We start from the raw sequence: 11843 nt of genomic DNA, 5'->3' as shown, positions 1-11843 counted from the left end.
TTATACCTTGATACTTACCTTTATCCTTTACATATTATATCCAACATCCATGGTGATCATATATCTGCTTATTGATATATACAATTTTTCTCATATTAAATTAACTTTCATTCATCATCATGTTATCATTTTTACTAACTTTTCAACCTTTAGAGCCAACAAGAATTCTGGGATTTATCCCAATAATTGGCCACTATACAACTGAGACCTATGAATTCAAGTTTAAATAATAATTTTTATTAATATAAATATATAGTTTATCATTTTCTTATACCTCCAAGAAATTCATTTCCCTTTATGATATAATATCATATATGAACTTACCAATCAAATTTGTAGCTTAACGATAGTAATAGAGTTGTATCAATAATAGATTACTGTATAATTGAGACTGGATAACGTGAGCCGTCGTATAGATACAATGGATTATTCTATGTTGATACAATCATTGGCTGCTTTAGATGTCAGTTATTTTCTAGACATCTGATTGGATGTCCCTGTGATAAAAGACCCGTTTTTTGTTACAATCGGCTCCTCTTGATAAAGCTTGTTTTGAAGTGAAACGTACGTTGAGGTTATGGGTAACTGACGTCAACATTGACGTCATACCCGGAAGTGGAGCCAGCGAGCGATGGTGCCGCTAGCGCTCTGATACTACTGACTGTGTGTCTTTTGGTTTGAATTCACTAAGCGCTTGATATATATTTGGCTAGGGAATCTATGGCATGCGTTATAGCAGTTAATACACTCACATTGATGGTACTATATTAATGCTGTTATTATTCAGGGACTTCTAATACCAACCCTATGGCATATACCGATCTGTGATATTCTTTCACCTGGGTTTTTTGCCAATCCCCATTAATTATCATTTAGTATGGGGCTGACACTTTAGGATATCCCTGGCAAGAGCGCTTCACACATATCTTAGCTAGGCAATCTTAGGCATTTGCCACAGTCATTTGGGGCGCCTATACCAGGTTATTATATACGATCTACTCTGTCCTATTATCAGATATGGACACCTAGAGAAATATATTTTCATATTACCTGGCTCCACTATCCCTAATTTTAATACACATTGCTCTATTTTCTTTTCACCATATTCTATCTTTTTTTAATATTTCACTTTTTTACCAATGAGGTTGTATACCATCATCTAGATGGATATGTTTTCTATTTATTAATAAAGGCTTTTTGCCCGTAACTATTTAGTGGTAATTATTGAGTTACCCTTTCAATGTGGACAGGAGTGCTTCCAAATCCCTTCTTTTTCTGATCCCTTTTTATGTTCTATTATGGTAGGGAGCACCCCCTCATTTATGTAGACTGTGATTTCTATATACTTTGAGGCATATCCTAGCTCTGTGCAGGACATTATACAATCTTTTGAGACTACTGCAGCTTCAGCTTTCCAGATCCTGTGCCTGCAAAATACTGCACCTTCAGCTATCCAGCTCCTGCACCTACAGACTGTTGTACCACCTTTTACGCTTCTCTACAACCCAGACCTATGTTTGCTCCAATACCTGCAGACTATCTTTACCACCTGGTATCCTTCTTCAGATTCTTCAGCTTGCCTGACCCTCTGTGTTACCTGGTGCTGCAGACTGCTTAACCTGGACATTCAGTCTTTCTCTGCCTGCTGATCTTTCCACGTGCCTGGGTACTGTAGTCCATAGCCCTATCTGGCAATCCTGACATCCAATACTTATGTTTATCTGCTGTGTTCATTGGCTTCATCTCAGTCCAATCTGTATGTTCCATGCCTAATAAATCACTTTATTTCATTCTACACTACTCTCTGTAGTTTTTATGTTAAGGGTTCCTGACACACTTCTTTGATCACATCCTTTTCTCACCTGTTAACCATACTTGCCAACTTTTCAAATCTGTACTCCGGGAGATCGGAGTACAGATCATGTGACAGAAGGTAGGAGGGGGCGTGACAACATCATTACGTCACTATAGCCCCTTCCCCTACCATAAAATCTAAAAATTCACAGTATTGACTAGTGAGGGGCGGGATTCAATGACACAATGAAGCCCCGCCCCTGCTATTCAATGTCGTGAATTTTGACATTTTACACGGTCCGGAATGTTTGCCTACTCTTCCGGGAGTCTGGGAGGGCTCCCTGAAATTCGGGAGCCTTGCGGAAATTCCAGGAGAGTAGGCAAGTATGCTGTTAACACTGTACTCCTCAGAAGAATAATAACCCCAGCCAATGCAAAAATAATTATGAAATCACCAACAGTGTGCTGCCCTCACCAGAGGATTCTACCTTAAGTAGATTTCACCAAACTCTTCATTTAGGATCTCACTGACAATCACAACCAAAACCTTTTTCATAACTCACTGTCATTGTTAGCCTGCTAACAGTGAATTGCTGCCACCTAGAGACTACTTCTCATAGTGCTATTCATCTTATCCCATGCATTGAGCTCCTATTAAACTATTTGTGTACACAATACAACACTCTCATTATTTTCACTATGAAGTCAAACAAGAACCAATCTCTGAGACTACATTAAAAAGAAAAAAAACGAGTACTTAAAGAAAAACCAATGATGTCTCTTTATAACTAAATATTTCCATAAAGGAGAAGCAGGAAACTCATCTTAACGCAGACTGAAATGTTCCCTACTTTTCCATTGTGTTCTCTCACACAGTCTACCTCGTAAGGAGTACTCTGATTTTCTTTCCTATTTTATTTTCTGAAATTTTTTTGTGCAACATATTGTATTCTTTGTTATTCATTTTTGTAAATAGGTCTTGGAAATATTTTTCAGATTAAACATATTTAATCTAGCCTATTTCTCCGTGATTCTTTGTGATACATGTGTATGTGATTTAAGTGTGAAACTTTGATAAGTGGTTTTGGTGAATGCAAGGAGACCAAAATAAATACTTTGTGGTGGCAGAAAAGGTGTATTCATTGTTAGTTAACTAAGGTGACGCCAGTCACGGCCAGCTGTTCAGATTGCTGTATCTGGGACAGGCTGGGCGTTCGTGACCCTTGGTGAAATGTACACCTAGTTATTTCCAGAATACCACAGACATTCTCTGCAAACTTTCAGCCCTGGGTCCATTACCAGAAGGCTCAATACTGGCAACTATGGATGTGGAGTCTCTGTACTCTAACACTCTAACATACCCCACAAGGATGGCATAGCCGCATGCCAACACTACCTTCAAATAAACAGTCTAGCCACAGAGCCAACCCTTCAGCTGATCAGGTTCATAATCAATCATAATTACTTTTCTTTTGGAAAAGACATATACCTGCAGTGTATGGGAAGTGCCATAGGTAGTAAGATGTCACCTCAGTATGCAAATCTTTTCATGGCTAAACTAGAGGAGGAATTCTTATCAACTTGCACAATGAAACCTCTAGCATACTTTCGTTATATTGATGATTTGCTCCCAATCTGGACTGGCTCTGAAGATGAGCTGCTGACTTTCCATAAAAACTTCAATAAGTTTCACCCAACCATTAGACTCACTCTTAACTACTCACAATCTTGGATACATTTCCTGGACATGACCCTATACAATGAAATAAATACTATACAAACATCAGTCTATCATAAACCTACAGGCCGCCCAGCATATCTGAGATGGAACAGTTTTTACCCAGGACACATAAAGAAATCCATCATTTACAACCAAGCTCTTAGATACATTCAGATTTGTTCAGACAGTGAAGACAGAATACAACACCTGAGGAATACATTCCTACAACAAGGATACCATCCAATAGTTATAGATAAACAGATCCACAGAGCCACAAAAATACCAAGGAGTAGCCTCCTGGATTACAAACAGAAGCAGGACAACAGCAGGGTGCCCCTAGTGGTCACTTACAATCCTCACATGAACATCTTGGGGAAAATTGCTGCTGATCTTCAGCCCATATTTCAGAAAGACAATAGACTGAAGGAAATATTCACAGATTTACCTCTCCTTTCATACAAACAACCTCCGAACTTAAGAAATCTCCTCGTTAGAAGTGCCCTCCCATCACCATCAGAGGCTGGCACCTTCCCTTGCAAAAACAAATAATGCAAAACCTGCACCCATGTCCTACCAACAAACAGTCCACATACCAAACACACAACGGGACTATAAAATCACTGACATATTCTCATGTACATCCTCCAATATGGTGTACATGATACAGTGTACAAGGTGCCCTGAGGGAATCTACATTGGGGAGACCAAGCATAAACTACAATCCAGGATGAATCTACACAGACACACAATAAAGAAGACTCTGGACACCCCCGTTGGTAAAAACTTCTCTAGACCAGGGCACAGTATGACAGATCTAAAAGTCTTAATACTGAAAGGTTTTTTAAAAAAAATGACAAGAAGATCATTCCAGTCATTGACTCAAGGACTCAACCTAACACCTGGATTTATGACCCACTACATGGACACACTTCACACCCAACAGCAGAGTGACTCCAGATCTCTGAACTCTTAGGACTTTCACTCTTCCATCCGTAACGAAAACCTCTGTTTTATTACTTTTCTCAGTCATACATTTGTAAACTTGCCTGATGAAGGGGCCTCTGTGCTCTGAAAGCTAGCAAATATAATAATTTCTTTTGGTTAGCCAATAAAGGTATCACTCCTATAATACGTTTGTCTTTTTTGACACAAAAGTATTCAACATCACATAGGTTTTTCTGACTGACACGGTACTGCAATAAAATTTTTTTTTATCTTGCTACACTGTCTTAACGCAGAAAACACATCCAACTCAGGTTAACAATATCCACTCTGTTGAACTACCTAACACCTCAATCACTCCAATATATCTCAAAGGAAGAAACCGTCGACTCGGACTCATTCCAACCAACCATGATGGAAATCATGAAACAAGTAAAATCCATAATTCAGTTTGATGTTCGTCCTCTACTAGCAGAGCTGAAAGCTGAGATCTCTGCACTTGAATTCTGTACAGATGCTCTAGACAAGAAAATAGAGGAGATATGCAGCTACCAAGACCTTACAGATAACGGGATTACAAATATTAAGTCTGAAAGTGACACTCTCAAAGAACAGATGGAGGATTAAGGAAATCGCTCAAGAAAAAAAAATAATGTTCGTTTTAAAAATGACACAGACAGTTACTTCGGGCAATCTCCCAACTTACCTAGAAGGATTATTTTGATTTTTAGTTCTAGATTCATCTAAGTATGACGTGCTTCTAGACTGTACTCACCAAGCTCTCAGACCTAAACCTCCACTGAAACAACCTTCACGGGACATAGTGGTGCGTTTCCACTACAATAGAATGAAAAAGAAAGTTATGGCATCATTGAGATCACACAAATCCATCTCTTATCCTGAAATGGACCCCCTAATTTTTCAAGACCTATCACCTACAACATTGAAAAAGAGTCCTTCAATTCCATGACAACTGTTACAGATGGAGTAACAGTTGTCATGGGATTGTCATTCACATATGTCGGCAAATCCTTCTCTGTGAAAACCCCAGACCATGGCATTTCCATTCTAAAAAACTGAACTTCGTTGAGAGGCCTGCCTCCAATGATCTCACTAACTACTGTACCTGAAGAAATCCACCTTCATCGGAATGGTCAAAGGCTTGACCCCAATCTTTCAAAGTATTCACTTCTGTTAAGTAGTGTGAGATCTGCAACTGCTAGAACCTTTTCACAAGATGTTCACCTTTAGCATCCCACTGTCACAATCTGCCTCCGCATCCCCATCCTTCTATGAGGATGCTGCTTTACCTAATACAGCTCTTGCCTGTAAGGGATTATATCTGGACTCTGCCATTATTTTGTATCTGGTTTACAGTATCTCTTTTCCATTAGAAGTGCTGCTGCTTACCATTGAACCTCCTTTCCTTGTTAATAACCCGCACCTGCCTCACTGACTATTTATGTCTGTTCCACCCCATGCACCTTGCTGGACATATATATTACCGTGGACTACTGTTCTTGTGAATCCTTGATCCTAGCTGTTGCCATTGTTCAGTTAAGTTACCTGTATCTGCTGTTCAGTATTCATTTACTATTCACCTGTACCCAGCCATAACCGGATGCTATCCTGATACTTCTACCTCCCTGCTGTAATATTGCACATAAGAGTTAAGTGTAACATAGTGTAACATTAGAGTTAAGACCTGGGGACATCCAAGTACTTGTGAGCGTCTCAAGCTTTACGGGAAAGGTGGCTGCTATAGGCGAAGACCACTACCGCTAGTTCTGCAAGCTTATGACAATAGCTGCTAGCCGTAACAAGCGATGAGTCAGGAGTGGAGAAGACAGCAGAATCTTTAGAACAATCGTGATATAATTTATTTTGGAAAGACAGAGTGGGACAAATTGGAGGAGGGGTAGCAATGTATGTGAAAAAAATCATACATACTACTTTAATACAAAGTATTGAAAAAAACTGGGGCCCTTTGGGTGACCATAGAAACAGGGGTAAAGGCTATTCTTCGTACTGAGGTAATCTATAGACCACCAGGTCAGGAAGAGGAACTGGACAGGAACCTATTGCAGGACATCACTAAAATGGCATTAAAAGGAGAGGTAACAATCATGGAAGACTTTTTTTTATTATTGAAAAAGTAGCTTTATTTTGTATAAAGGTACAAAAAATATATGATACATTACATTCAAGTGTACCTAGTTGCAGCACAACTGTAACCACAATACACCGTGAAACAATCATTCATACTTTTTAGTACAATACATGACATAAAGTACAAGATATGACATCCTACATTATACATCAAGTACTGCACTGACTATGCAAATCTTAAACAACATAACAGTTTCAAATAAGCAATGGTTGTGAGGGAACAGTAGGTGTGAAGGAAAGGTGGGGAGGGGGGGGGGGGGGGGACATAGGCCTGAAGCTTAATTGAGGGACAGACACAAATATAGGGGAGGGTGCATAAATTAAGGCAAGACATTTCAAACTCTAAACAGTAATGGGGGAATGGGATGTAGGGGATAAAGGAGGGGGAGTGACAAACCCAAAGCTTTATTGAAAAACAGGCACATGGGGGGATAAGGTGAAGGGGGAGAAAACAATCATTAATTTTCCTCTTCCTCAAGGCTATCAATGATGTAATATCTTAGGGGACTATAGATCAGCCTGCCACAGTGTGGCTTGCAAAAGAAGTAGCAAGTATTGAGAAAGCAAAGCAGATGGCCTTTAGGAAATATAAGCATACTCAGAATACTGAAGACAAAGAGGTATTTCTTGTTAGACAAAAGAAGATTAAGAAGGTAATCAGACGTGCAAAGGCACAAGCTTAAGAGAAAATGGCCCAGTCAGTAGGTAAAGGGGGAAAACCTTTTTTTTTAGGTATATAAGTGAAAGGAGAAAAACTAAAGGAGGATCAATAAGACTAAAGACAGAGAGTGAAAGTCTTGTTGAGGGAGACAAGGTAATAGCAGATCATCTTAATAATTATTTTTGCTCAGTGTTCACTGCAGAAAGAGAGGGGAAAGGGCCACAGTTAAGTTGCAAGTATATTCATAAAAATTAGGTAGATACAAGTAGATTTACGGTGAAGAAGGTCCTAACAGAGCTCAAAACTGAAAGTGGATAAATCAATGGGGCTAGATGGGATACATCCAAGGATACTAAAAGAGCTTAAAGGGGCATTGGTTACACCATTAACCAAATTATTCAACCAGTCACTAGCTACAGGAGTAATTCCAGAATAGTGGAAAATAGCAAATTTAGTCTCACGGCACAAAAGTGGAAGCAAGGAAGAGACAAGCAACTACAGACCTGTGAGTCTTACATCAGTAGTAGGGCAATTGATGGAAACACTCTTAAAAGTAAGAGTTGTAGAGTATCTTAAATCCAGTAACTTACAGGATCCCAAAGAATATGGATTTGCTGGGAGGAGATCATGTCACGCATATCGTATCGACTTTTTTGACTGAGAGATTAAAGTAATAGATCTAGAAGGGGCTGTGTAGCTTATCTAGATTTTAGTAAGGCTTTTGACACTGTCCCACATTGCAGAGAGTTAAATAAACCCGAAAGCTTGGGATTGGTTTCTAAGATTGTTGAATGGATAGGATATTGGTTGCAGAATATAAAACAGAGAGTTATAGTAAATGGTGTGCATTCACAGGAGAGAAACGTTACCAGTGGAGTACCTAAAGGATCTTGTACTTGGCCCAGTGCTTTTTAATATCTTTATTGGTGACATTGCAAATGGTATTGAATGGAAAGTATGCCTTTGCAGATGACACAAATATATGCAACAGGGTAGACACACCAGGAGGGGTAAAACAAATGTTCGATGATCTAGGTAGACTATGGGAATGGCCAAGAGTTTAATGCCCAAAAATGCAAAATCATGCACATAGATCTCAAAAACCCAAAGGCTAAATATAGTATTAATGGCATTATAATGGAAACTACTGAGGAGGAAAGGGAGTAGGGAGTCAATATTACAGGTGACTTAAAGGCAGGTAAGCAATGTAACAAAGCAATGAAAAAGGCAAGTCAGTTGCATAGGGAGAGGAATCAGTAGCAGAAAGTAAGACATAATAATGCCACTGTATAGGTCATTGGTACAGCCTCCTCTAGAATACGGTGTTCAGTTCTGGAAGCCATATCTCCAGAAGGATATGAACACATTAGAGACTACAAAGAAGGGAAACTAAAATGGTACATGACCTACAGCACAAAACGTACCCAGAAAGACTAAAAGATCTTAATATGTATAGTTTGGAGTAGAGAAGGGAACGGGGCGGGGGCATGATAGAAACTTTCAAATATATTAAGGGCTTTAACAAGATACAGGAGGAAAACATTCTTCAAAGGTAGAGAAAAGTTAGAACACAAGGACATGCACTGAGACTAGAGGAAAGTAGGTTCAGAGGAAATTTGAGGAAAAGCTACTTCACATAATGGGTAATGGATAAGTGTAATAGCCTCCCATCAGAGGTGGTAGAGGCTAATACAATAGTGCAATTTAAACTTGCTTGAGATAGACATAAGGAAATCCTTATAAAGAACTAAGGATCAAATAGGGTTTGAGGTTACCATAGGTTAAATATTGGGCAGACTTAATGGGCCAAGTGGTTCTTATCTGCCGTAAAATTCTATGTTTCTATATCAAAATAGCAGAGTAGCCAACAGAATTATCAATTTTATTTTCACTCTCTCTCCACTCATATTTTTCTTAATGTTGTCACAGGTTTGTGTTTCACCGTTTTCCACCTTACTTTTAAGTGTTAATGCCCTCCTAGTTGTTAGGAGCTGTCGCGTTACTCAAGATGGATCACATTATCCTTCGTCTTGCCTGTTGCCTAGCAACCAGGTTGGAGATCTCGTTTTCCATCCCGGCGAGCTGCAATCACCTATCACTGTGTTAGGGCTCTCTCCCGTTGGAGCAATTCTATTGGCCCTCATAAGTTTAAATGGCAGAAAAGGCTTATCCTCCCTGCTGATTATAGCATTTTTGCCCTGCATTATGATTGGCTTGTTTTGTGTTTGATATAAAATTATTTTGTATTATCTGTTACCTGACCTTGCTTGTTCCTAAATATTCCTTGTCTGCTGCCCATCTCGACCCTCGGCTTTGTTCTTCGGATCTTCCTTGCTCATTGTCCTCCCTGACCTTCAGTGCTGCCTGCACTCGATCATTTGTATTGGTAAAGGTTATTCTATGTATAACGTCTGGTGTATTACTACTCCCAGCCGCCATAATCCATCTTAAAATGGACTCCGGCACTGGGAGGCTTAATAAGAGTTTATCAGGTTCCCAGTGGGAGCCGTAACACTGGTATCTATTTTTCACATGTTGTCTCCCCACCGTCAAGATCACAAGACACCACCCACAATTCTGGTACCTTTTCTGTACCAAATTTCTTCTGTCTCTACTTGACCCTTTATTAGGTGGCTTGTCTACCCTTTTCTTTCTTACTCTTTTTCCATGGACGTTGCATTCCCCGATAAATCTTACCAATTATTTCATCCTACATGACTTTAAAACTTTTATTTCTTAATGTCAGCGGCCTTAATTCTTCTACTAATCCCACAATAGCCCTTCAGCTCTTTGAACGGTACTATGCAGATATAGTCAAGACTTCTCAACCTAAGCTAACAAAACATATCCCTTATTCATCTACGCTCCAACTGACAGCAAACAAAAAGGCCCAGCCATACTTACACACAATAGGATTCCTCTTATTCTTGACACCGCCTCAACAGGCCCCCCAGTATCAATATGTTATTGCTACCGGTGCCCTGCGTGAAAAACAGATAATCAGATGAATGGCAGCGAAAATGGGCATTATATACCATGCTGGTTGCAGCACTCACAGGAAATACTAGGCAAAACTTTCTGGAGGAGGTCAGTACAGAAGGAGTACAGGAACAGTAGAAGATGAGAATACGGTTAGTTGAAGGCTCGACTGGGTGCGGAGGAAGCCACACAAGCGGTGGATAACAGGTAGGCGATACCACTGGATTGGTAGAGATTCACAGGAGATACAATAGTCTGAGGATGGCAGATTAGTACCACTGGAATGGTGGAGATGCACAGGAGGTGCAACAGACTGCAGGTGGCAAAATAATACCACTGGAATGGTGAAGATACAGAGAAGGTGCAATAGTCTGCGGACATCAGAATAGTACCACTGGTATGGTGAAGATGCACAGGAGATGCAACATTCTGCAGGCGGCAGAATAGCACTGCTGGAATGGTAGCTGTTGCTGGATCAAACCTAAGGCCACATCATGCGATAAACTTCTTCCAAATACTGTAAGTGACATCGGAAGAATTATTATTTTTTGCTGCATGTTAATTACCTGTTCTGATACTCCCTTTCTCCTGGAGTAACTTCTGCTCAATCTCCATGCCATCAAAATCAGCCTCTTTGGATCTGGATGAAGACCTGGGTCTTGGTGTAGTTCTTCATCCAGAGGCACAGTTGTCAAAGTTTTTCCCTCACCATCTCTCTGCAGGCTACTGAAAACCAGAGATGGCAAAGCCAGAATGAAAGGATTGCTATTCTGCCCTTCTTTTTCAGATCTTTCTTAGTATTCAAGTGATAAGTAGAAACAGGGATAAGCCATACCTCAGATTTAAAGTCCACAGAACCGTCAGAGCATGCATATCCTCTGGATTCTGGATCCCTGTGACAAGCGAAAAACCTGGGAATGTTTGTATTTCTTCTTGTCACCATGATGTCCAGTTGAGGAAGGGGAACCTTGCTATCACTGCCTGCTGAAGGGACCTCTACAAAGGTTAAATATATTTTAAACTGAGGTAATCTGCTAACACAGTATGTTTTCCTGCTACATGTAATGCTGAGAGGGACATAATTTTCCTCTCTGACCAGGACATGATCTTTGCAACATCCACCATCAAGGTATGGCTTCTGGTACCTACTTTGCTGATTTATGAAGGCTACCACTGTACTGCTGTCTGTGAGTATTCTGAAATACTTCCCTCTTAGATGAAGATCTGTGGAACTGCTTTCCACACTGCTATAATTTCTAAGACATTCAGGTGAAGACTTTTCTTGTTCTGCAACCAATTGCCTTGCACTACTTGTCACTGATGGTGAGCTTCCCAGCCTGTGGTACTGGAATCTGTTGTAATATCCACTCTGACTAGCAAAGTAACATTCCTTTCGTTTTTAACTTTGGTCTTGGCCACCACTTGAGAGACTAGAGACTAGTCCATTGTTTCAGTCTAAGCAAAAGGATTGTTGTCCACTATTTCTGTATGAATGTTAATCACACCAGCGAGTCTCATGTGTTAAGATAGGAAAAGGTCCACATATAAAGCTATTTGATTAATTACAGAGGACTACAT

This window comes from Mixophyes fleayi, chromosome 1 (assembly GCF_038048845.1).
Source record: "Mixophyes fleayi isolate aMixFle1 chromosome 1, aMixFle1.hap1, whole genome shotgun sequence".
In the NCBI taxonomy this organism is placed as follows: domain Eukaryota; kingdom Metazoa; phylum Chordata; class Amphibia; order Anura; family Limnodynastidae; genus Mixophyes; species Mixophyes fleayi.
This window is presented reverse-complemented; position numbering follows the sequence as displayed.